This window comes from Somniosus microcephalus, chromosome 2 (assembly GCF_052327205.1).
Source record: "Somniosus microcephalus isolate GS21.2 chromosome 2, FLI_Smic_1.0, whole genome shotgun sequence".
Lineage (NCBI taxonomy): Eukaryota > Metazoa > Chordata > Chondrichthyes > Squaliformes > Somniosidae > Somniosus > Somniosus microcephalus.
In genome coordinates, this window is record NC_140988.1 from 225,057,237 (window position 1) to 225,082,110 (window position 24,874).

Sequence of the window (24,874 nt, forward strand, 5' to 3'; positions counted from 1 at the left end):
AACCTCCTGCTGATTACTATTACCAACGCCCTCCCTTAACTGATGAATCAGTACTCCTCTCAGTTGAACATGGAGAAGCACTGAGGGTAGCAAGGGCACAGAACGTACTCTGGGCAGGGGAATTCAATGTCCAGCACCAAGAGTGGCTTGATAGCACCACTGAAGAACATAGCTGCTAGACTGGGTGGTGATAAAACCAACACGAGGGAAAAACCTACTTGACCTCGGCCTCACCAATCTGCCTGACGCGGATACATTTGTCCATGTGAATATTGGCAGGAGTGACAACCGCACAGTCCTTGTGGAGATAAAATCCCGTTTTCACACTTATGACACCCTCCATCATGCTACCACCGTGCTAAATGGGATAGATTCAGAATAGATCTAGCAGCTCAAAGCTGGGCATCCATGAGGCGCTATGCCATCAGTAGCAGCAGAATTATATTCCAACACAACCTGTAACCTCATGACCCAGCATATCCCTCACTCTATCATTAACATCAAGCCAGGGGACCAGCACTGGTTCAAAGAAGAGTAGAAGAGCATGCCAGAAGCAGCACCAAGGATAGCTAAAAATGAGTGCCAACCTGGTGAAGGTTGAAACTGGACCTGGTGAATACAGGATGACATGCATGCTAAACAGCGGAAGCAGCATGCTATACAGAACTAAGCGATTCCACAAGCAATGAATCAGATCAATGCTCTGCAGTCCTGCCACATCCAGTCGCGAATGGTGGTGGACAATTAGACAACTAATGGGAGGAGGAGGCTCCATGAGCATCACCATGCTCATTGATGGCAGAGCCCAGCACGTGAATGCAAAAGACATGGCTGAAGATGGTTACAAAGTGCCGAGTGGATGAACCATCTCGGCCTCCTCTTGAGGTCCCCACCATCAGAGAAGCCAGTCTTCAGCCAATTCAATTCAATCCATGTGATATCAAGAAGTGGCTGAGTGCACCGGATACAGCAGAGGCTGTGGGCCCTGACAACATCCCGGCTATCATGCTGAAGACTTGTGCTCCAGAACTAGCCGCACCTCTAGCCAAGCTGTTCCAGTACAGCTACAACACTGGCATCTACCCGACAAAGTAGAAAATTGCCCAGGTATGTCCTATCCACAAAAAGCAGGACAAATCGAATCTGGCCAATTACCACCCCATCAGTCTACTCTCAATCATCAGCAAAGTGATGGAAGGTGTCGTCAACAGTGCTATCAAGTGACACTTACTCACCAATAACCTGCTCATCAATGCTCAGTTTGGGTTCCGCCAAAACCACTAGGCTCCAGACCTCATTATAGCCTTGATAGAATACTCTCCGCTTGCCTGGATGAGTGCAGCTCCTACAACACTCAAGAAGCTCGACACCATCCAGGACAAAGAGCCCACCTGATTGGCACCCAATCCACCATCTTAAACATTCACTCCCTCCATCACTGGCGCACCATGGCTGCAGTGTGTACCATTTACAAGATGCACTGAAGCAACTCGCCAAGGCTGGAACTCTCTCCCTAACAGCACTGTGGGAGTACCTTCACCACACGGACTGCAGCGGTTCAAGAAGCTGGCTCACCACCACCTTCTCAAGGGCAACTAGGGAAGGACTTGAAATGCTGGCCTTGCCAGCGACGCCCACATCCCAGGAACGAATTAAAAAAATTCACCAATACACTAAACATTTTGGCCTAGAAATTCAGTGGGCTTTGCGCCCAGTTACCGCCCAAAGAGGGCTTCTGCGCCAGTCTGCAAACTTCGGGCGAACTTCATTGATGCGCTAATTGCGGCGGTAGCCGTTAGCGCTGCGCCGCCACCGATGACGTCATCGGTGTGCGCAGCGCCCCGACACCGGCCCGACCCCCATCTTCAGTAGTGGCTGCCTTTTCCGTGGTGGCCGCTAATAACATTCGGAGACCGGGTCCGTACAGCAGCCTTAGTGGGGCGCTTTAAGGTGGAGGTGAGGCCGGCCGCTTTTTCGGCGGCCGCCTGCCCGCACCTCCTTCCCCGGCCTCCTCCGCGGCATTGCCGGCTGGTTTCCGGGAGCCCGGCACTTCTCCGTTGTGCCGGGCTCTTTTGCCGGCACTCGCAATCGGGGCTCCGGCTGCTGCAGGCACCTCCCCCTTAAGAGAGGGAGGAAGGCCTGCAGTACCGCAGCCTGCCGCTCCGCTGCGGATGGCGCTGCGGCCACTAGCGCGCCGATATTCAGTTTCAGCACCCCAAGCGGGGGCGGCCACACCCTTGAACAGCGGCCGTCCTCGACTTTGGGCGCTGAAACTGAATATCGGCTGGGCGCGAGTGGCTCCGCGCCCAGCGGTAAATTCTGGCCGCCAGCGAGCTGGCGGGGCTATAGCTAATTTCTAGGCCTAGATGTTACATCCAGCATTGTGGTTTTTTAACTCTGTCTGCAGGTTATTAGGTGCCTTAAATGTGAGGCTAGAATGAGGTGGATGAACACAATGGGTTCTCGTGACATTCCTCTGTTCATTATTTTAACAGAGGCATTGAGCTATTTAAAGTAGTGAGTAGAGGAATGTTGTAAAAGCACGAGATATTCATCTGCTAATATCACCAAAAGTAATTTTTATCCTATACTGTTAAATGTGTAGTTTGGAAAGATTTCTATTTTTCTATGTTATCTCTTTAACTGAGTTTTGTCATTTTATGAAGTAAAGAGATTGGCCATTTACTCACCACTGCTCAGGATTTGTATACATGTCACTTTATTTTTGATTAACACAATCATTGCTGAAGAATCAAACATAGCAACTAGGTAGGAATCAGGAGCACCATCTGGTGATTATGGCAATCTCGAGTATTTTCTAGATGCAAGTTCTAACAGCAGATGTTTCACTGTTTTTATGCAATTTAGAAAAAAAGGAATAAGATATTGTTAAATGATACTAGATTAAACTTTGATTTACTAGCCAAGTATCAAAGTTCATGGCATATGACAGCATCCTTGAGTCAACCTGTGATAATCAAGATTATGCTTGATTTGCTGTTCAATAAGCTATTCATGGCAAAGCTCTCCACTCACAACAAAATGACATTCTTATGATTTATTGGTCTTTTTCTTCAAAAAATCATTGTGTGCTTCATGTATTTTACTTGCATTATTCCTTTTCTAACTAAATCAATAAGATAGTGAGGACTTACAAAACTTGAAATAGTCTTTTTTATCAGCATACATGTTTCCAATTATTATAAATTGCCAATTGACTTTTTCTGTTGACTTACAACTGCAGAGACCTCAGACACTTGCACTATTATCATCGACATTAGCTTTGTCACAGAGTTCGCAAAAAACAAATAGGGCGTTTTTAATCTTACCTACCAGGTGAAAATCGGGAAGGTAGGCCATTAAATTGTTACTTATCTACCCTGAGACCGCTAGGATCCCGATGTCCATGATCTTAACCTGCTCTACCGAGCAGGCGGCAAAGACACCCGCCCAGAGCCACTGGGGTCCTTCTTTACATACGTATGTTGGATTCCAATGACATCACCATGACCCAACTGCAATTACAACTCAGGCGAGAATGGGGAAGCCGTTGCATTTTTCCCACTAGGCCAACCCAGGACAGAAGAGGATCAGCTCCAGAAGAGGCCAAAAAGGGTGTGTGTTTTTTTCTCTCCTTTATAGAACCAGGAAGTGCAGGAGTGCGTCTCCAGGCCCCACAAGGAAAGCTTAGGCCTCCCCGCCCCGGCGATCTCTTTCCCCCTTCCTGAACACGAGATTCACACAATACGCCTCCGTATCCTGATCTTGTCAGCCAGTGTTGGCAGGCGGCTTCTGGGCCATACAATTTTCCACCGCTTCCCACTGATTTCCTGCCCAGAACAAGTAGGAAGTTTGCCAGTGAGATTTAAATAGAAACATAGAAAAATAGGAGCAGGAGTAGGCCATTCGGCCTTTTGAGCCTGCTCCGCCATTCAAAGTGATCATGGCTGATCCTCTATCTCAATACTGTACAATATTCCCGCTCTCGCCCCATACCCTTTGATGCCTTTTGTGTCTAGAAATCTATCTATCTCCTTATTAAATATATTCAGTGAGTTGGCCTCCACAGCCTTCTGTGGTAGAGAATTCCACAGGTTCACCACCCTCTGAGTGAAGAAATTTCTCCTCATCTCAGTCCTAAATGTCCTACCCCATATCCTGAGACTGTGACCCCTCGTTCTAGACACCCCCCAGCCAGGGGAAACATCCTCCCTGCATCCAGTCTGTCTAGCCCTGTCAGAATGTTATATGTTTCAATGAGATCCCCTCTCATTCTTCTAAACTCTAGTGAATACAGGCCTAGTCGACCCAATCTATCCTCATACGACAGTCCTGCCATCCCAGGAATCAGTCTGGTGAACCTTTGCTGCACTCCCTCTATGGCAAGTATATCCTTTCTTAGGTAAGGAGACCAAAACTGCACACAGTACTCCAGGTGTGGTCTCACCAAGGCCCTGTATAACTGTAGTAAGACATCCTTGCTCCTGTACTCAAATCCTCTTGCAATGAAGGCCAACATACCATTTGCCTTCCTAACTGCTTGCTGCACCTGCATGTTTGCTTTCAGTGACTGGTTTACAAGGACACCCAGGTCCCTATGTACATCAACATTTCCCAATCTATCACCATTTAAATAATACTCTGCCTTTCTGTTTTTTCTACTGAAGTGGATAACTTCACATTTATCCATGTTATACTGCATCTGCCATGTATTTGCCCACTCACTCAACTTGTCTAAATCGCCTTGAAGCCTCTTTGCATCCTCTTCACAACTCACAATCCCACCTAGTTTTGTGTCGTCAGCAAACTTGGAAATATTACATTTGGTTCCCTCATCCAAATCATTGATATATATTGTGAATAGCTTGGGCCCAAGCACTGATCCCTGCGATACCCCACTAGTCACCGCCTGCCACCTCGAAAAAGACCCATTTATTCCTACTCTCTGTTTCCTGTCTGTTAACCAATTTTCAATCCATGCCAGTATATTACCCCAATCCCATGTGCTTTAATTTTGCACTCTAACCTCTTATGTGGGATTTTATCAAAGACCTTCTGAAAATCCAAATACACCACATCTACTGATTCTCCCTTATCTATTCTACCAGTTACATCCTCAAAAAACTCCAGTAGATTTGTCAAACATGATTTCCCTTTCTTAAATCCATATTGACTTTGTCTAATTCCATTGATATTTTCTAAGTGTTCTATTATCACATCCTTTATAATAGGCTCTAGCATTTTCCCTACTACTGATGTTAGGCTAACCGGTCTATAGTTCCCGGTTTTCTCTCTCCCTCTTTTTTTAAATAGTGAGGTTACATTTGCCACCCTCCAATCTGCAGGAACTGTTCCATAAACGATAGAACTTTGGAAGATGACAACCAATGCATTCACTATTTCCATGGTTACCTCTTTTAGTACTCTGGGATGCAGATTATCAGGCCCGGGGGATTTATCGGCTTTCAGTCCCATTAATTTCTCCAGCACTATTTTTTACTAATACTAATTTACTTGAATTCCTCCTTCTCACTAGACCCTTGGTCCCCTAGCATTTCTGGGAAGTTATTTGTGTCCTCTTCCGTGAAGACAGAACCAAAGTATTTGTTTACTTGCTCAGCCATTTCCTTGTTCCCCATTATAAATTCTCCTGTTTCTGACTGTAAGGGACCTACATTTGTCTTCACTAATCTTTTTCTTTTTACATACTTGTAGAAGCTTTTACAGTCCACTTTTATGTTCCTTGCAAGTTTATTCTCATACTCTATTTTTCCACTCTTAATCAATCTCGTGGTCTGTTTTGCTGAAATCTAAACTGCTCCCAATCCTCAGGCTTGCTACTTTTTTGGACAACTTTATATGACTCCTCTTTGGATCTAATACTATCCTTAATTTCTTTTGTTAGCCATGGTTGGGCCGCTTTTCCTTTTGTGTTTTTGCGCCAGAAAGTAATGTATAACTGTTGCAATTCATGCATTTGTTCCTTAAATGTTAGCCATTGCCTATCCACTGTCCTGCCTTTTAATGAAGCTCCCCAATCTATCATAGTCAACTCATTCCTCATACCTTCGTAGTTTCCTTTGTTTCGATTTAGGACCCTAGTTTTGGATTGGACTTCTTCACTTTCCATCTTAATGAAGAATTCTATCATGTTATGGTCACTCTTACCTGAAGGACACCGCACAACAAGATTATTAATTAACTTCTTCTCATTGCACAATACCCAATCTAGGATAGCCTGTTACCTAGTTGGCTCCTCAACGTACTGGTCTAAAAACCTATCTCGTACACACGCCAGGAATTCATCCTCCACAGTATTATTGCTAATTTGGTTTGGCCAGTCTATATGTAGATTAAAGTCCCCCATGATTACTGTAGTATCCTTGTTACATGCATCTCTAATTTCCTATTTGACGCCATCCCCTACATTACCACTACTGTTTGGAGGCCTATAGACAACTCCCACCAATGTTTTCTGCCCCTTGGTGCTTCTTAGCTCCACCCAGACTGATTCTACATCTTGATTTTCTGAGCCAATATCCTTTCGCACTATTGCTCTGATTTCATCCTTTACTAACAACGCCACCCCACCTCCTTTTCCTTTTTGCCAGTCCTTCCTAAATATCGAATATCCTTGGATATTCAGCTCCCAGCCTTGCTCACCCTGCAGTCATGTCTCTGTAATCGCAATGATATCATATCCATTTACATCTATTTGCATTGTTAATTCGTCTACCTTATTACGAATGCTTCGTGCATTCTGATACAATGCCTTTAAATTTGTCTTTTTAACATTTTTAGACATCTTAACATTTTTTTGTACCATGGCCCTATTTGTCTTATTATCAGTTTTTCTTACCCGGACCCTATTTGTTAGTGCACTCTTTTGTTTGTATGCTCTGTCCCTTCCTGACACAATCTGGTTATCCTTACCCCAATCACTTTCCTGCACTGCTTCCTTGTCTTTTCTCTTTAGCATTCTAGATTTCTCTCCATCGGGACCCTCCCCCATCTTATTTAGTTTAAAGCCCTATCTCTATGAAGGCTGGCCATTAAAATTGGCCAAGCCTCATCCTGCAGGTAAGAATTTTACTCACCAGTGGGGTTTCCTGCCAGAAACCCACTGGCAGTTAAAATCCAAGGGGGAAAAATTGGGTGGCGCCTCTTTTGGGCGCTACCGTCACCGCGACACTAATTAGCACCCCAAAAAAAGTTAGCACCCCTCCGCCGGAAATTCAGTAGTAACGTCCCAAGCAGGAGGTGGTGCGCTACTGGAAGCACTCCACCTCCTTCTTGGAGCGCTACTACTGAAGATTGCGGCTCCAAATGCAACTGCGCCATGCATTTCGGCACATAGTACCGCGTCATTGCAGGCCTCCTCTCCTGATTAAAGGGGAGGGGCCTAGTGCTGCACGCACCGGGGCCCTGCCAGACCACCGGGGGGGAGGGGTGCCGTCAAAACTCTTGATTGCCGGGCTGAGCGATCACGGCCAGCCCCCCGAAAAAAAAGGGCAAGTGGGCAGGTGCTGGCAGTCGGTCAAAATAAATGGCCACCTGACACCTGCCCCTTTAACTACTGCCGCCGCCACTGCAAAGCCGCCCCCTGACCCTGAAAACATATCATCCAGCGATAGGTCAGGGCGCGCAAGGGAAATTTGCGGCCGGGGCGCAAGCGGGGTGCTGCGCATGGTGATGACGTCATTGTGGGTGGTGCAGCACCGCGGGGCACTACCATCTACCACCGCCACTAACCTCCCGCTGAATTTCTCGGGAGGCGTTAGCGGCGCCCCGCCCGGGCACTAGGGGATTTGCACCCCATTAGCACCCCCCAAGGGCGCTAACGAGAGGCGCAAATCAACCCAATTTTTGCCCCCAAGCCTAAATTTGTTGATATCCAGGATTCCAACAGTATTCAACAAAAATAAACTCAAGGCTTTAATAGATTTATGACTTGAACTTATCAATTGACGTTATCATATATTATTTGACCAAGTCTGTACCTAATAAAAATCAGAATATGGAGGACAGCAAAACGTAACAGCACAACTTCGATTAAAGAAAGCGCAAATTAAGATTTGCTTAAATAATGGTTCCGATGTTTGGACTCCTCTGGGGTGCCATATGAGCAGCAGCAAGCTATACCACAGGCGGAGGAGGAGGAGGGGGAGGACAGTGATGACCATTAATAATGCACTGCAAATGTAGCACGCTTTGATTGAGGAGTTCTTTTCTTGGGGCTATTGCAGCGGGGATCAGGACAAACTGAAGGAAGTTGAAAATGTTCATGCTTTACTTTACGAGTCATTAAAAAATGTTGGCTCCAGCAACAACCGCAACTTATATTTGTATGTGCCTTTAACATAATAAAACATGTCAAAGCAAAAATGGATGCTGAGCAACATTGGCAGTAGATTATGGGGTTGTGACCGAAGGCATCATCAAACAGATAGTGTTTGAGGAGGCTTTTGAAGATGATGGGAGGACAGTAAGCTGGAGATATTTAGAGAGAGTTCCAAGTTGACTGAAGACTGCTCTGATGGTGAAGTGGAGGGAGGATGCAAAGGAGGCTAGAGGATATACACTGACAGGCAAGACTGGGGAGGGGTGAACCTGTGAATGGATCTGTGATTGATTTTGAACTCAATGTTAGAGGGGAGTCCACAAATTGTTTGAAAAGGGAATTTGATACTTGCTTAGAAAAGAATATTAGAGAGTGCATGGAGAAACCAGGAGAGTAGGATTAGACTAGGTGGCTCACACAGAATAAAACAGTAATGCAGACTTGATGGGTCAAGTGGTTCGTTTCTGTGCTGCAATGTTCTATGATTCTATGGGACAGATTTTCATCTTCACCGCCTGGACGGTGCTATGGCAGATAAGATCGGCCACCCCTTTTAGAACCCACCTGATTTTCATTCCATTGATATCAAATAATCAGGAGGATTGTTGTTGTTGTGGAGACGAGGGCGATGGAGGAGAGGTAGAAATGGGTGGCATTCGCATATTATATGAAAGCTGATTAAATACCTATAGGTAATATTACCTGGTGGCAACATGCAACTAATTAAGGTTGCATCCCGTGAGATTAGCGGGCAGATCTTGGGTTGGTCAAGGAACTGCTTGTATTCTTGTAGACAGAAGGCAATTCAATGGCAGTGGTTTTATGTGGGGATGGGTTACCAATGGAGTTCTGAAGTGATCGGTATTAGGACCATTGCTCATCACAATCTTTATTAATGATCTGGATGATGGTGTTGGGAAACTATTAACAAGTTTTTGGATGATACAAAGATATTTGCAGGTGTAAAGACCTCAGATAAGAAAATAGATTACAGGCAGAGCTAGATATGATGTGGTTTTTTCCCCAGTGGGTCGGGACACCGCTGTGAACCCGCCACCATGCACCTTTCCCAAATGTCGGGTCTGTCAGCGCTGAGCAGACCCGACACACAGCGGCGGGGGAGGCAATTAAAATAATTCGTGGCTTGTTTACAGCCACTTATCAATGGTTTTTTCCCAGCTTTTGGGATTTGACAGGTTGCCCACTGGTTTCCCGCTATGCCTAGACCTCGTCTGTGAAACTGAGGTGGGAGGTCAGTGGCCATTGAATCAGCTGATGGGTTGACAGCTTCAAATGTCAAGTCAATGCTCCCAGCTGATTGAGAAAAGTTCCCTTAACCACTAGCTTCTCTAAACTGCATTTCCACTACTGATTCAGGATGCTGCAAGTCTTTACACAAATCTCCATTCAGTCTGACCTCATTAACTCTCCCACCATTGACAGATCACTTCTGTCATCTCTACTTCACCTGCCATCTATTCCATCAGCACGCATACCCTTGAAACTCTCTCACCTTGGTCCTCAGAATCCCACCACGATCAGCTCCAACACCAGCATCACCAGGCACACCAGCAGCACCAGGCACACCAGTAACACCAACAAGACCAACCTTCTCCGCCATCAACTGATGCTGCACAAGACACAGGGCATCAGCACCTGACCACATTGCTGCCCAGGAGGCCAGGGATGGCCTCACCATGGCCAGATTTACTTCACTTGACAGTGTACACCCTGGCTGCCACATGACGCGCCAGGTTGGCACATTCCCACACCAACACCATAAATCATCCCTACAATACCCAAGCCATTCCTTTCACACTCATCACCATTGTAGGGGGTACCGTTATGTCTCACCATTCACTGCAACTCACTAAGCCACTTCCAAAGGTGCACACAAATCTGTCCAAGAACGCAAAGTGTTGAAAATAAAGGTTTCAATGTTTGACACCACATTAACAGAAACTTTACATGAACATTGGATAAAACACCCAAGTGCCTACCCTTGTGTTGCTAGTTGGTATGATTACACTAGGATGTGGGTGAGTATGAGGGGCGGCTAGTGAGATGAGGAAGTGATAATATAGATAGAGAGGGATGGGTGGAGATGCAAGGTAAGTTGGTGTGAGTAAGGATGTGTAAGAGTAGGGTAGGGAAGGCAGAGTGATGGGGATGTGATGAGAGGCACAGCAGGATGAGGTTGAGTGTGGCTTTGCAGTAACGTTTCGTGGTCCACTGAGATCATAGAAATGTTTGTGCCACTGCACTCAGGTCCTCCTGACCACATCCCTGCTTGCGTCCTCCCCTGCAATGTGCAGCCAGGCTGTGCTGATCTCCTGAAGAGGTCTCTTCCGCCCATTGGAAGGGAAGAGAATCTCCCTGCGTGCTGTGACTCCCTCCATAAGCATATGGAGGGAGTCATGGGGAAGCCTGGGTGCAGCCCTGCACCTCTGTGCAGTGACTGGCAGTGTTTGCAGCACCTCAATGCTGCAGAACACTGACAGCACAAATGTCAAAATAAGTTTGGCCATGGCCCCTTTAAGGAAGCCAGCTGTTGATGCATCATCAAATGACGTCACAGGACCCGCTTCCTCTAATTGGCTGGCAAATGCACTGGGCAGTCTTAACAAGCCCCATTAAGGGAAATTCATTTCAGAGGCCGGGATGGAGACAACAGCCAGGTCGGGACTCGCCACCGACATCGCCCGTCACGGACCTGCCGAGGTTCGTAAAATCATGGCCACTGCATTCAGTTTTAGTCCCCTCACATGTTGGATGATATAATGCCAGTAAAAACGTTTCAGAAGAGGACCACTAGATTGATAGCCAGTCTAAAGGCTCTCAGTTAGTATGATGGGCTTTCCATTCTAGTAAAGCATAGATTTTGAGGAGATTTGATGGAGGTTTTTAAATTAATGAAGGGGGTAGATTTAGTCTTTTATAGGCTATTTGGGTTAGATAGGTTAAGGAGGAGTAGGGGCATGTGTATTAGTTATGCAAGCATAGAACTAGGTTATATGTCAGGAGTTATTTCTTTTTGCAGAGAGTGGAACAAGTTGCTAGTACTTGAAGTGAGTGTGGAATCCCTACAAAGATTGAAAAGGGAACTGGACAATTTGCTGAATGTGGCCAACTGTGTATAGAAGGTAGGTGGATATTGATGGACATGTCTCCAGTCGCCACGATCTCCTGGAACTTGTTTGATCAACTTTGGAGGTCAGAGAAGAATTTGCAAGAGTTTTGCTCTAAATTGGCTTATGATTTTTTCTCCAATTTTTTTGCCTCTCCCAGGAGTTTGATTGGGTGGATGGGGGTCACAATGTTCGGAAGTAAAAAAACAGGTGGTGAGGGAACCAACAAGAGGGAAAACCCTACTTGATCTCGTCCTCACCAATCTACCTGTTGCAGATGCATCTGTCCATGACAGCATTGGTGGAAGTGACCACCGCACAGTCCTTGTGGAGACGAAGTCCCGTCTTCATGTTAAGGATACCCGCCACCGTGTTGTGTGGCACTACCACCGTGCTAAATGGGACAGATTTCGAACAGATCTGGCAACTCAAAACTGGGCATCCATGAGGCGCTGTGGGCCATCATCAGCAGCAGAATTGTATTCAACCACAATCTGTAACCTCATGGCCCGGCATATCCCTCACTCTACCATTAACATCAACCCTGGTTTAACGAAGAGTGCAGGAGAGCATGCCGGGAACAGCACCAGGCATACCGAAAAATGAGGTGTCAACCTGGGGAGGCTACAACACAGGACTACTTGCATGCCAAACAACGGAAGCAACATGCGATAGACAGAGCTAAGCGATCTCACAACCATCGGATCAAATCAAAGCTCTGCAGTCCTGCCACATCCAGTCGTGAGTAGTGGTGGACAATTAAACAGTTAACAGGAGGAGGAGGCTCCAAAAATATCCCCATCCTCAATGATGGTGGAGCCCAGCACGTGAGTGCAAAAGACAAGGCTGAAGCATTTGCAACTATCTTCAGCCAGAAGTGCCGAGTGGATGATCCATCTCGGCCTCCTCCTGAGGTCCCCAGCATCACAGATGCCAGTCTTCAGCCCATTCAATTCACTCCACGTGATGTCAAGAAACGGCTGAAGACACTGGATACTGCAAAGGCTATGGGCCCTGACAACATTCCGGCAATAGTACTGAAGACTTGTGCTCCAGAACTAGCTGCGCCACTAGCCAAGCTGTTCCAGTACAGCTACAACACTGGCATCTACCCGGCAATGTGGAAAATTGCCCAAGTATGTCCTGTCTACAAAAAGCAGGACAAATCCGACCTGGCCAATTACCGTCCCATCAGCCTACCAGTCTACTCTCAATCATCAGCACAGTGATGGAAGGTATCGTCGACAGTGCTATCAAGCGGCACTTACTCAGCAATAACCTGCTAACTGACGCCCAGTTTGGGTTCCACCAGGGCCACTCAGCTCCTGACCTCATTACAGCCTTGGTCCAAACATGGACAAAAGAGCTGAACTCAAGAGGTGAGGTGAGAGTGACTGCCCTTGACATCAAGGCAGCATTTGATCGAGTGTGGCATCAAGGAGCCCTAGCAAAACTGAAGTCAATGGGAATCAAGGGGAAAACTCTCCATTGGTTGGAATCATACCTAGCACAAAGGAAGTTGGCTGTGGTTGTTGGAGGTCATTCATCTCAATCACATGACATCACTGCAGGAGTTCGTCAGGGCAGTGTCCTAGGCCCAACCATCTTCAGCTGTTTCATCAATGACCTTCCCTCCATCATAAGGTCAGAAGTGGGGATGTTCGCTGATGATTGCACACTGTTCAGCAGCATTCGAGACTCGTCAGACACTGACGCAGTCCGTGTCCATATGCAGCAAGACCTGGACAACATTCAGACTTGAGCTGACAAGTGGCAAGTAACATTCGCACCACACAAGTGCCAGGCAATGACCATCTCCAACAAGCGAGACTCGAACCATCTCCCCTTGACATTCAATGGCATTACCATCGCTGAATCCCCCACTATCAACATCCTGGGGGTTACTGTAAAGTCTGTGGGTTGTTTAGTTAATTAATACACAGACTACCAGAGTAACTTAAAACAGGACTTTACTATTTGAAGGTCAGGGCAAATCTGCTCAATAAATCCTGACACAGCACTTATATACCGGTGTGGTCACCGTCGGTATTACAGTATACAGAAGCCAACAAAGTAGTGCAACACCTAAAGTAGTTCTCTTAAAGGTGGGCGGTTACATACAATAGTTCTCTTAAAGGTAGACGGGTACATACACTACAATCCTCCCTTTTTAGCTTACAACATACTGATTCCCCATTAAACATACATTATAACATATATACAACTTTATGCAAGACAGTTCACAGATTCAGTCTCTCTGGAGGTTTCTGGACTCTGTCCGGATAACGCCTCGGTGGTGTCGTAACTCCCAGCGGGGTAGCAGGTGCTTCTGGCAAGGTCGATTCGGCTTGAAGGACAGTGTCAGGTCCATCTGATTCCAGTATTACCAGATCGGAGGTAGGTGTTCTGGGTATCTCTGTCTCAACATTAACCGTGTAAGGTGGTGGAGTAGGTTGGCCATTTGTGGCTGACCCTATGATCTGGTCAACATGGCGCCTTATTATACTGTCCCCAATGTCCACCGTATACATCAACGGCCCTAGCCTTTTTCCAATAGTTCCAGGCTGCCATTTCTCGGTACGGTAGTCCCGGGCCAAAACTTGTTGACCTATTTGAAAAGATCTAGTTGGCCTTTCATTCATGCCCTGGAATTGTCGGTTCTCTACGTCCCTTCTGACGTTTGGCTTAAGCAAATCCAGCCGGCATCTTAGTCGTCTATTAAAAAACATCATGGCGGGAGTTTGATTTGTGACCGCATGTGTTGCATTCCTGTACGCCAACAAGAAGCTATCCACCTTATGTTGTAAGTTAATGGCTTCATTACCCATGGCCTTTATGGCCTTCTTGAAGGTCTGGACAAACCTTTCAGCCAATCCATTGGAGGCGGGATGGTATGGGGCTGACGTGTAGTGCTTAACCCCATTGCTCTTTAAGAATTTCTTGAATTCTTCGGACACAAATTGCGGTCCATTATCAGAACAGATCTGTTCCGGCAGCCCATTCCTAGCAAACATGGTCCTTAACACTGTGATGGTTTTTTCCGTGGTGGTGGTGGACATCTTTATTACCTCCGGCCACTTGGAGTGTGCATCCACCGCTATTAGAAACATTGAGTCCATAAATGGACCAGCAAAGTCGATGTGTACCCTTTGCCAAGGAGATGAGGGCCACTCCCATGGATGCAGAGGAGCCTGTGGTGGCGCGTTTTGGACCTTCTGGCATCCTAGACAGCTCTTAGTGATTTCTTCAATGTCCCCATCAATGCCTGGCCACCACACGAACGCTCTTGCTAGGTTCTTCATTTTCACTCCACCCAGATGTCCCTCGTGCAGCTCCTTTAACACCTTCTGTTGAAGTTTGGGTGGAATCACCACTCTAGATCCACACATCAGGGTTCCTCGACACACTGACAGCTGTTCTTTTCTCTGCGAAAATGCTGGCAGCGTTGGTTCGCCCTGTGCTGGCCATCCCGCCACCGTTAAATCATAGACTCGTGAGAGAGTCGGGTCATTTCTTGTTTCGTTTTCGATCATCGAATTTGTTACTGGTAGACATTCCACTATGGATGAGTGGAACATCTCTACCGGGTCCACTGTAGTCGCTTCTTCTACTATCGGCAATGGCAAGCGCAATAACCCATCAGCATTTCCATGCTGTTTGGACCTTTTGTATTCGATGTCATATTGGTGTGCCCCAAGTAACACGGACCACCTCTGTAACCTTTGCGCTGTCATGGTGGAAACGGCCTTGTTAGGGTTGAATATGGACACCAACGGCTGGTGGTCTGTCAGTAATGTGAACTTCTTGCCCTACAAATAATGATTGAATTTCTTTACGCCCCACACAAGGCTGAGCGCCTCCCTATCTATTTGAGCATAATTTCGCTCCGCGGAGGTCAATGATCGGGATGCGAATGCCACTGGCCTTTCCGAGCCATTTGGTAACTTGTGTGAAAGTACTGCTCCAATTCCATAGGGGGAAGCTTCACAAGCTAGACGAAGAGGTAACGTTGGGTTGAAATGAGCCAACACTTCTTCAGAGGTAATCAACGCCTTGCTTCTGCGAAAGGCCTTTTTACATTCCTCACTCCACTTCCATGGTACTTCTTTCCGCAACAGAGCATTCAGCGGATGCAGCACCGTGGATAGATTCGGCAGAAACTTGTGATAATAATTAATCAACCCCAAGAATGATCTTAACTGTGATACGTTTTCCGGAGCGGGGGCCTTCACGACAGCTTCTATCTTGTCAGGTGACTTGTGCAGTCCCTCTCGGTCAATGACATGACTGCAGTACGAGATCCGTTTTTGGAAGAACTCACATTTCTTGCGATTAACTCGAAGGCCATATTCCTTCAACCTAGTGAGCACCAGTTTCAAATTTGTGAGGTGTTCTTCCTCGTCTTCTCCCGTAATCAGGATATCGTCTAAGTAACACTGCGTGCTTGGAATTCCTTGTAATACCTGCTCCATGGCCCTCTGCCAAATTGCTGGAGCCGAAGCTACCCCAAAAACCAGTCTATTATAACGATACAAGCCTCTGTGTGTGTTGATGGTGAGGTACTGACGCGACTCTTCCTCGACTTCCATTTGTAAGTATGCCTGTGCCAGGTCTATCTTGGTGAAGTGTTTCCCTCTTGCCAACGAAGCAAAGATATCTTCAATCCGCGGAAGCGGGTATTGTACCGTGTGAAGCACCGGATTCACTGTGACCTTGAAGTCTCCGCAGATGCGGACCTTCCCCGGTCCCCCTGGCGTGTTACTTGGTGAAGACTTCATGACGGGAACAATGGGCGTGGCCCACTCACTCCAGTCCACTTTTGACAGTACCCCTGATCGTTCAAGTTCTTCCAGTTCTGCCTCCACAGCAGGTCGTATCGCGTAAGGTACCGATCTGGCTTTGAAAAATTTTGGGCTTGCATGTTCTGCAATCTTAACCTTTGCTTTAATTCCTCGCAGTTTTCCCAGTCCTTGCTGGAATACCTCTTTAGCTTCGTCCAATATTCTGGACAACCGTTCAGGTTTGACATCTTCCTTTCCGGAATCTACCGTCATGGTGTTTAGTGAATGCCAGTCTATCTTTATTTTCCTGATCCACTCCCGTCCCAGAAGTGGTGGACCTCCCTTAGGCAACACATACAGGTCCATCCTTTGGTGATCTTTGTCCTTGTATCTCACCTTGACTTCTATCTTTCCGATGTGGTATACTTTGTGCCCCGTGTATGTCTGCAATACTAGTTCCGTATCCCGTAGGGGAATATGCTTGAATAACTTTTTATAATCATGCTTATTCATGACCGTCAACGCCGATCCGGTGTCCACTTCCATTTTCACTTGGACTTTTGCAATCTGTAGTGTGATCCAGATAGCTTGTCGGTCAGCTTCATTACTCACATTGTGAATTCTCAGGCTATCCAGTTCCTTGCAGTTGGAGTGTGAGTCCGAATTCTGTTCTTCCGGACTCTTCCTAGTCACCTCATGTACCTTTCTGTACCTCTTTTGTGGTGACTCATTATTGTTGGTCTTCTTTCCTGACCGGCATACCTTAGCTATGTGACCGAGCTTGCCACATTTCCTACATTCCTGGTTTTTAAACCAGCATTGGTTCTGGTCGTGTGTTGTCTTCCCACAACGATAGCATTTCGTTGTACCCGAAGTAATTTGCTGCACACTGAGTGCCGCTGCCTTTAGCTGCATTTCCGCCGTTCCTTTCGCTGCGGCTTCGTTCGATGCAGCAATAAGGACAGCCTTATCAAGTGTAAGATCGTTCTCTTCGAGCAGTCGTTTTTGTGTTTCTTCCTTCGACATTCCGCACACGAATTTGTCTCTGAGTGCCTCTGCCAGATTTTCCCTAAACTGACAGTGTTTCGCTAGCCTACGCAGTTCAATCAGGTACTCCGCGTTGCTTTCCTCTTTCCGTTGCGTTCTCGCGTAAAATTTGGATCGTTCCACTAACATCAGTGGTGCGGGGTTAAAATGATCCTTCAGGACAGCAACAATATCATCGAAAGTCTGATCCGCCGGTTTAGCTGGTGCTAGTAGATGCTTCAAGAGCCCGTATGTCTTCGCGCCCATCGAGTTTAGCAAGGTTATAGCTTTGTCATCTTCTTCTATTTTATTGGCCTCACCATAGATCTCAATGCGTTCCACATACGTGGCCCAGTCTTCTACCTCGGAATTAAAATCGTTGATGTTACCACGCTTAGGCATCTTCCTCTCTTCCTGATAACACCACGGATTATTTCTTTAAATTTTCTTTTTTTTTTCAAGATGGCGGTTCCCGCGAAAATGGCGGTTTCCCGCGCTTATCTTCTCTCCCCGCCCACTTCAATGGCGGTTCCCCGCTTCTGTCTTCTTCTCCGCCTAATGGCGGCTTCCCGCGTTTCTTCCCCTGGCGGGAGGGGTGCACTTTCCCAACGGGCGACGGCCGCTGGCTTTCAGGTTCACAGCCTGCGCGTCGGCTTCAGTGCTTTCCCTTTTCTCGGCAGGGCAACCAGCGCTGGGTACACCCCGTTGACGGCGAACAGTTTCAGCCGCTGGGCTGGCTCTCGCTCAGTTCCCCTTGCTCGGGCTCTGTCTCTCTCCCGCTCGCTCGGCTCTACCGGCGCTGGGTACACCCCGTTGACGGCGAACAGTTTCAGCCGCTGGACTGGCTCTCGCTCAGTCTCCCTTGGTCGGCTCTGCCTCTCCCGCTCGCTCGGCTCCCAATCGCGCCTCCCAGCCTTCTCGCAGTCCGGTGCTTCCCTCCCCGGCTGCGGCTGAGTTTTTATATCTTCCCGCGCCTACGCTCCCGGTCGCAGCGCTTCGTGGCTTCGGTCGCTGCCCGGCCTTTTTCGCCGGTCGCGGTCTAGCTGCCTCACGACGCCGTTGCGTCCCCAGCCTGTCTGTACCGCGGCTTCCTTGCTCCACGCTGCCCCAGTCTCAGCGCCTCTGGGCCCGACTTCTGTCCGGCTCCTTTCCCCCTCGACCGTGGTCGAGTGCACCGCCCTTATCCTCCGGTTATTCTTTTTACTTTTCCCTTACTCACAGTCACCGTGGCCGGCTTGCTTCTCATGCTGATCGGCTCACTCCTCACCGTGGCAGAAGGGACAGTCAGTGCCTGTTGCTGATGGAAGTCTTTGTCTCTGAATTCTTCCTCCTTTCCAGCTCTGCAGACTCGAGTTTTCTCCCAGCAGAATGACGAGGGCGGTTGCCTCTTCTCGACGCTCGTTAACTGCTTCGGAAGTATTGTTGCCGCAGGGTACGATCGGACTCGTCGCCACTGTAAAGTCTGTGGGTTGTTTAGTTAATTAATACACAGACTACCAGAGTAACTTAAAACAGGACTTTACTATTCGAAGGTCAGGGCGAATCTGCCCAACAAATCCTGACACAGCACTTACATACCGGTGTGGTCACCGTCGGTATTACAGTATACAGAAGCCAACAAAGTAGTGCAACACCTAAAGTAGTTCTCTTAAAGGTGGACGGTTACATACAATAGTTCTCTTAAAGGTAGACGGGTACATACACTACAGTTACCATTGATCAGAAACTGAACTGGACCAGCCATATAAATACTGTGGCTACAAGAGCAGGCCAGAGGCTGGGAATTCTGCGGCGAGTGTCTAACCTCCTGACTCCCCAAAGCCTTTCCACCATCTACAAGGCACAAGTCAGGAGTGTGATGGAATACTCTCCACTTGCCTGGATGAGAGCAGCTCCAACAACACTCAAGAAGCTCGACACCATTCAGGATAAAGCAGCCCGCTTGATTGGCACTCCATCCACCACCTTCAACATTCACTCCCTCCACCACCGGCGCACTGTGGCTGCAGTGTGTACCATCTACAAGATGCACTGCAGCAACTCGCCAAAGCTCCTTCAACAGCACCTTCCAAACCCGCGACCTCTACCACTTAGAAGGTCAAAGGCAGCAGACGCATGGGAACATCACCACCTACAAGTTCCCCTCCAAGCCACACACCATCCTGACTTGGACCTGTATCGCCGTTCCTTCACTGTTGCTGGGCCAAAATCCTGGAACTCCCTTCCTAACAGCATTGTGGGTGTACCTGCACCATATGGACTGCAGCGGTTCAAGAAGGCGGCTCACCACCATCTTCTCAAGGGCAGTTAGGGATGGGCACTAAATGCAGGCCTAGCCAGCGACGCCCACATCCCATCAATTAATTAAAAAAAATTAAAAAAATGGACCAGCTGGTCTATTCCTGTCTTTCATTTTAGTAAAAAGTGGATGCAGCACTAGGAGGCGAATCCAATATGGAAGGTGGACATTTTGAGGAGGTGAGGGATGATGATACTGTTTGGTGGCAGCCTGCAGAGCAGACAATAGCTGCTGAACGACAGTGCATAACTGGGTAGTAGACTCCACAACACCATCCTCACTGCTTGTCTTTGGAATTTTCTTCAAGTGCACTTCCTTGTGCATTTCCTTCTAATGTGTGGGGTATGAGACTTGCGTGATTACCTCCCTTCCCTGCTATAGTTTGCTTTTTAGTTGGTTTTCCATCCAGCTTGAAAGGAATAATTCATCGGACCTTCATGCTGCCTATAATAAGCTGAGTTTAGTGATCTGTATTCTTGTACCATGACCACACAAAAGAGTGCACACTTTACAATTGCATTGTTAAAGTCTGATATTGTGATTAGTTACTCAGTTGTACCATATGTTATAACTTGCCTGATTCCTCGGAAAACATACAGAGTAACATTGTTGTTATCAGATAGTATTAAGAAAGGACAAAAATTAGTTGTAATTATTGCATTTTTAATATGTGAAGGATAATTATTAGCTTGCACTGTGTATTTAATTAATTATCCAAATCTCTTCTTGTAGGACATGCATCCAATTTTCCCACTTTAAAGTTGTATCATAAACACAACACATTCATATCATGTTAGACATTTTTAAATTGTGCATTTGCTTTCATTTCACACTATTGTAGATTTTTGTATGACTGAAATTATAGAATCTCATTGGATTTTTTCTTTTATATTATAGCAATACTGTATTAACGACAATTATTAATAGAAAAGGCATCAACTCCCACTGCCTGGATTTGCCTTTAGCATACTGCCTCCTTCATCACATCAAAAGCATGCAGGCATTAGCAAGTCTCCACTTCCCATTTATTTTGATGCAGAGCATTTATATTTTACACACATCTGTGACTAGCTGTGAATAATTGGATCAGGTTATTGTTATGTGACCTGTTTATACATAAAAAACAGTGGTTTAAATAGTGTGACGCACATTCATTTGTTTTCCAACTCACATTCCAGTCTGAAGTAGATTTATCAGATCTGTTATTCTGTTATGTTGGTGGTATGCTATTGTCACCAATATGCTAACAATGCATTGTAGGCAGTGCAGATTATTACTTCCCTCATTTAAACTTCCTTTATGAAACAGGGAAATGATTGTTAAGAAAATGAACCATTATATATTGTGAAGCACATTATTATCTGAATTATAATGAGAACATTGCTAATAATAGAAAACCGAGCACATTTAGACAACAAAATAATGTCATTGCAACTATACAAACCTATATTCTGGCAATACAACTTTAAACAATGATGGATTAACCTGATGGGGATATGTAAAAAATAATTTACCAGGTAAAACCATATCATAACTTACATTAATTTTACGCAGTTCATCACTCCCAAGTTGACTATTTGTACCCCATGTTCAAATGTCAAAATGGTGTAAAATATATATAAGACATTTTAATATACTGGGCATAGAATTTCCCTAAGGTATTCTAATGCAAATCAGTACTTGGAAAATCTCTTGATACCCTTCATGAATATGAAAGTATTGAGATGATGGCAAGAAATGAAAGCAGTTGTTTCTTTTTAAATATTGAATTTTTCTACCTTGCCAATGTACCTTTCCTCTCCTCCCCTCCTTTACTGCAAACATTGACTCCTTGCTGCGGTACAAGTCCACATCTGCTTTCAGGTGCCTCATCCAAGTGGCCCTTATTCATTTCTGAGCCTTGACAGTAACCAGACACAGGCTATTCCACCATCAAAGCATCACAACCAAACCCAATCTTGTCCTTACCTGACATTCATACAGATGCCCTTCCAACAGGAGGTCCTGGACAGTGATAAAAAGCAGAAAACTTGGCCAATTTTCCCCTTCCTAATCCTGAACCTCTAAGGCCATTTTCTTCTTAACCATTTACTGCCTGGCTGGGATTTAATTTGGGACTTTCCTGTTCTGTATAAATCATTTGCTCAGTTTTGACCTTATTACAGAAAGAAGTGTAAAGTTTGCGACTCCCTGTCTCAACAACGGGGCCTCACATGCAGCCACTGCAAATTACGGGCATGACGCCTGCTATATGCTGTCAATCGAAGGAACATTGGGGACAGCTCACTTGAGATTTTACGATTTGCATGAATGCGGAGCCTCACTAACTTTAACCTGTAGGGTAATTAGAGGGTTAGCTACAGCACTGATTCTTAAACTAAGAGCACTGAGCTATTGTCATCCTTGGGATGTTACTCTCAAGAAGGTAAGTATATGGGGAAAGACCTTCATAGATGTCTTTAATCTTTTCACGGGTATGGAGAAATTAGTTCCAGGACAATTCGTGTGTCATGAACAGGATTTGAGGACTGAGAGGTTAAAGTTAAGGGCTCTAAAAAGAATCAAAATATTTAGACAGCCTTTTTTTAGTAAGTGGTAATTTAAGTTAATTGTTGAATGAGCACTACATATGCTATTACATTGTGGTGATCTTTCTAGGACTGCAGCACTATCCAGGGCTCACTGAATTTCTTCCCTCGTATTAGTAGCTTGTTTGCTATCATATTCTGACCTCCTGCCAAGTCCTCTTTGGTTTGAAATAACTGTCTTATTATTTCCCCTCCCCCACCACCAAAGCTTTTCTCTTGGAGTGTGCATTGGGGAGACCAAAGATTACCACCCTTCTCAACAGTACTTCCTTAGTAAACTTTGCCTTTACACAATTAGATTCACTGCCCACTTAATGTCTGTAACGTATTATCACGTGGTTTGGTATGAGCATGCTCAATTCGCTCTGGCCTAATAAACAAGCACTTGGACTAGCAACTCATCATGTCTCTGTCCTTCATTTGTTCTATCCAAGTATATTACAATGTCTTCTAGAGGTCTAGCTGCTCATGAAGGTGCTGAACTGTGAATATTGTCATTAAGCATTCATTGGATGTCTTAACTTACTGCCAGTGGTGAGTGAGACTGCTGCTCATCAGAAAGTACAATGTTACTGCGTAGACAGTAATTAAGACATTTACTGACAAATACCTACATGAAGAGTCTTAATCACAACCTGGCAACCCATTCTCCATTTTATTAACATGCTGATATGTATAATAAAACAGAAAATGTTGGAAACACTCATCAGGTCAGGCAGCATCTGTGGAGAGAGAAACAGAGTTAACGTTTCAGGTCGATGAACTTTCATCAGACATCTGAATTATAATGTTTCTATATCCTATTTCCCTGTTTGTCTCTCCACAGGTGCTGCCTGACCTGCTGAGCATTTCCAGCATTTTCTGTTTTTATTTCAAATTTCCAGCATCTGCAGTATTTTGCTTTTGTTGCTATGCATAGTTTGGTTCTGCATTAAAGACAGAGAATGGAAAAAAATCATAATATATGCACTATTATATTCACTTCATGGCATTTTCTTTCATTTACATTTTGATTGCAAGAAAATATTTTCTGTTGCAGCATCAGATAAATCAAAAGGGATCTTTTTTATCAACAGATTACATGTGAGGATTTCAAAAAATGATGTGGAGATATGATATCTGAATATAATATGTGGAAGCTACAGGAACTATTTTAATGCCAAACCTTTCCATCCCTAGCAGGTACTGTGACCAGCTTGAGTCCATAGAAACTTCCAATCGATGCTTAAGCCTTCTCTATTTAATCACAGAGGCGGTATAACTTCTAGTTTTGAGGCAGATTGTTTTCAGTAGTTTACTGCTCAGAGTGACAGGAAGCATTGATTCAGAGCAGATAGAATGACTGACAATTCAGAAACACCACTTTTATATTGCCTTGTATGCATTGCCGATTTGGAACGGCAGCTGTGTAGAAATTGAGATGGGATTTGCAGTGAAAATAGTAGAATCGATATTCCTAAATGATATTCTATAAGGGCAGCAATAGTCACTGTGATGAAAAATTTATTGGGCCGGATTTTGCTGTAGACATAACAGTGAGGCTAACATCACTCACCGCTATTAAAGTGTAAATTGGACAGCAACCTCATATGCGCAGTTAAATGCATAAATCAGGAAGTTGCTGTTGAGATGCCCTGCTCCTTCAAAAGCTGCATGATAGCAATATCTCGTCAAAAGACTCACCATTAAAATACATGGAAGGGCGTGATGTTGCTGTACTTGTGTGATATACCCACTAAACATGCCAGAAAAGGATAGGGCTTGCCTATTCCAGTGTAAGTACCCTTTTAACTGTGTGATAAGTCTTAATTACTACCAAACAACTTCACTGGCACTAAAAATTAACTTTTACAAGTGTGGAGTCTCATTCCTTTGGATTTTAATTATTGTTGGAGATTTTAAAAAATAAAATATTTTTTTTTCTTTCTCTTAATCCCATTTTTCTTTAATTTTGCTTTCTGTACCTGATTTGACATTGAATTAACTATTCTAACTGACACTTCCTGATGAGACTCTGCGCTGCTCATTAATGATATTCAATCTGATTGGTTAAGGAGAAACACAGGCCGCAGATCCCCAGTAGAGGATGCCACCCTGTTTTGTCTCTCCAAATCACAGTAAGGTCCAATGCAGAATCCCATAGAATGTCTGTGGGCAAGCATAAGTGTAGTGAATAGCTGGCGCCGTTTGTTCATCACTGAGAGCAAAATCCTGCCTAATGCTTTTTCATTGCACTTGCAGACTTCCACCATTTAATTCCCTAATCATAAATATACCACTGTGTAGTGCAATACAGGAGCAGGTAAACATGATCTTTTAATATATTAGTTAATGACATATATACAGTGATCAGCTGTTTTCACAAATTGGGGGTAATTATTACTTTGGATGTGCAAAATGGGTGATATTGATTCAGCTGCCCGTTATACATCTCTCCCGATTTACATTTCCATTAAGGTCAAAATTTCATTGCAGTCAAAAGTCAAAGTGAAAATTATCCCCATTCATTCAGTTACATAAAACAGAAATAAATAAATTCTGAGTTTGTTATGAATAAAGTCTTTAATAACTGATTTTTAGCAGCAAATATTAACTATCAAATTAAAAATAGCTTTTTCATGCAGTCAACACAAGGATATTGGTGGATTCTTATTACAAATCTCTCATTAATCGAGTTTAAGTACACAGCAATCTTATATTGAAGGGATAAT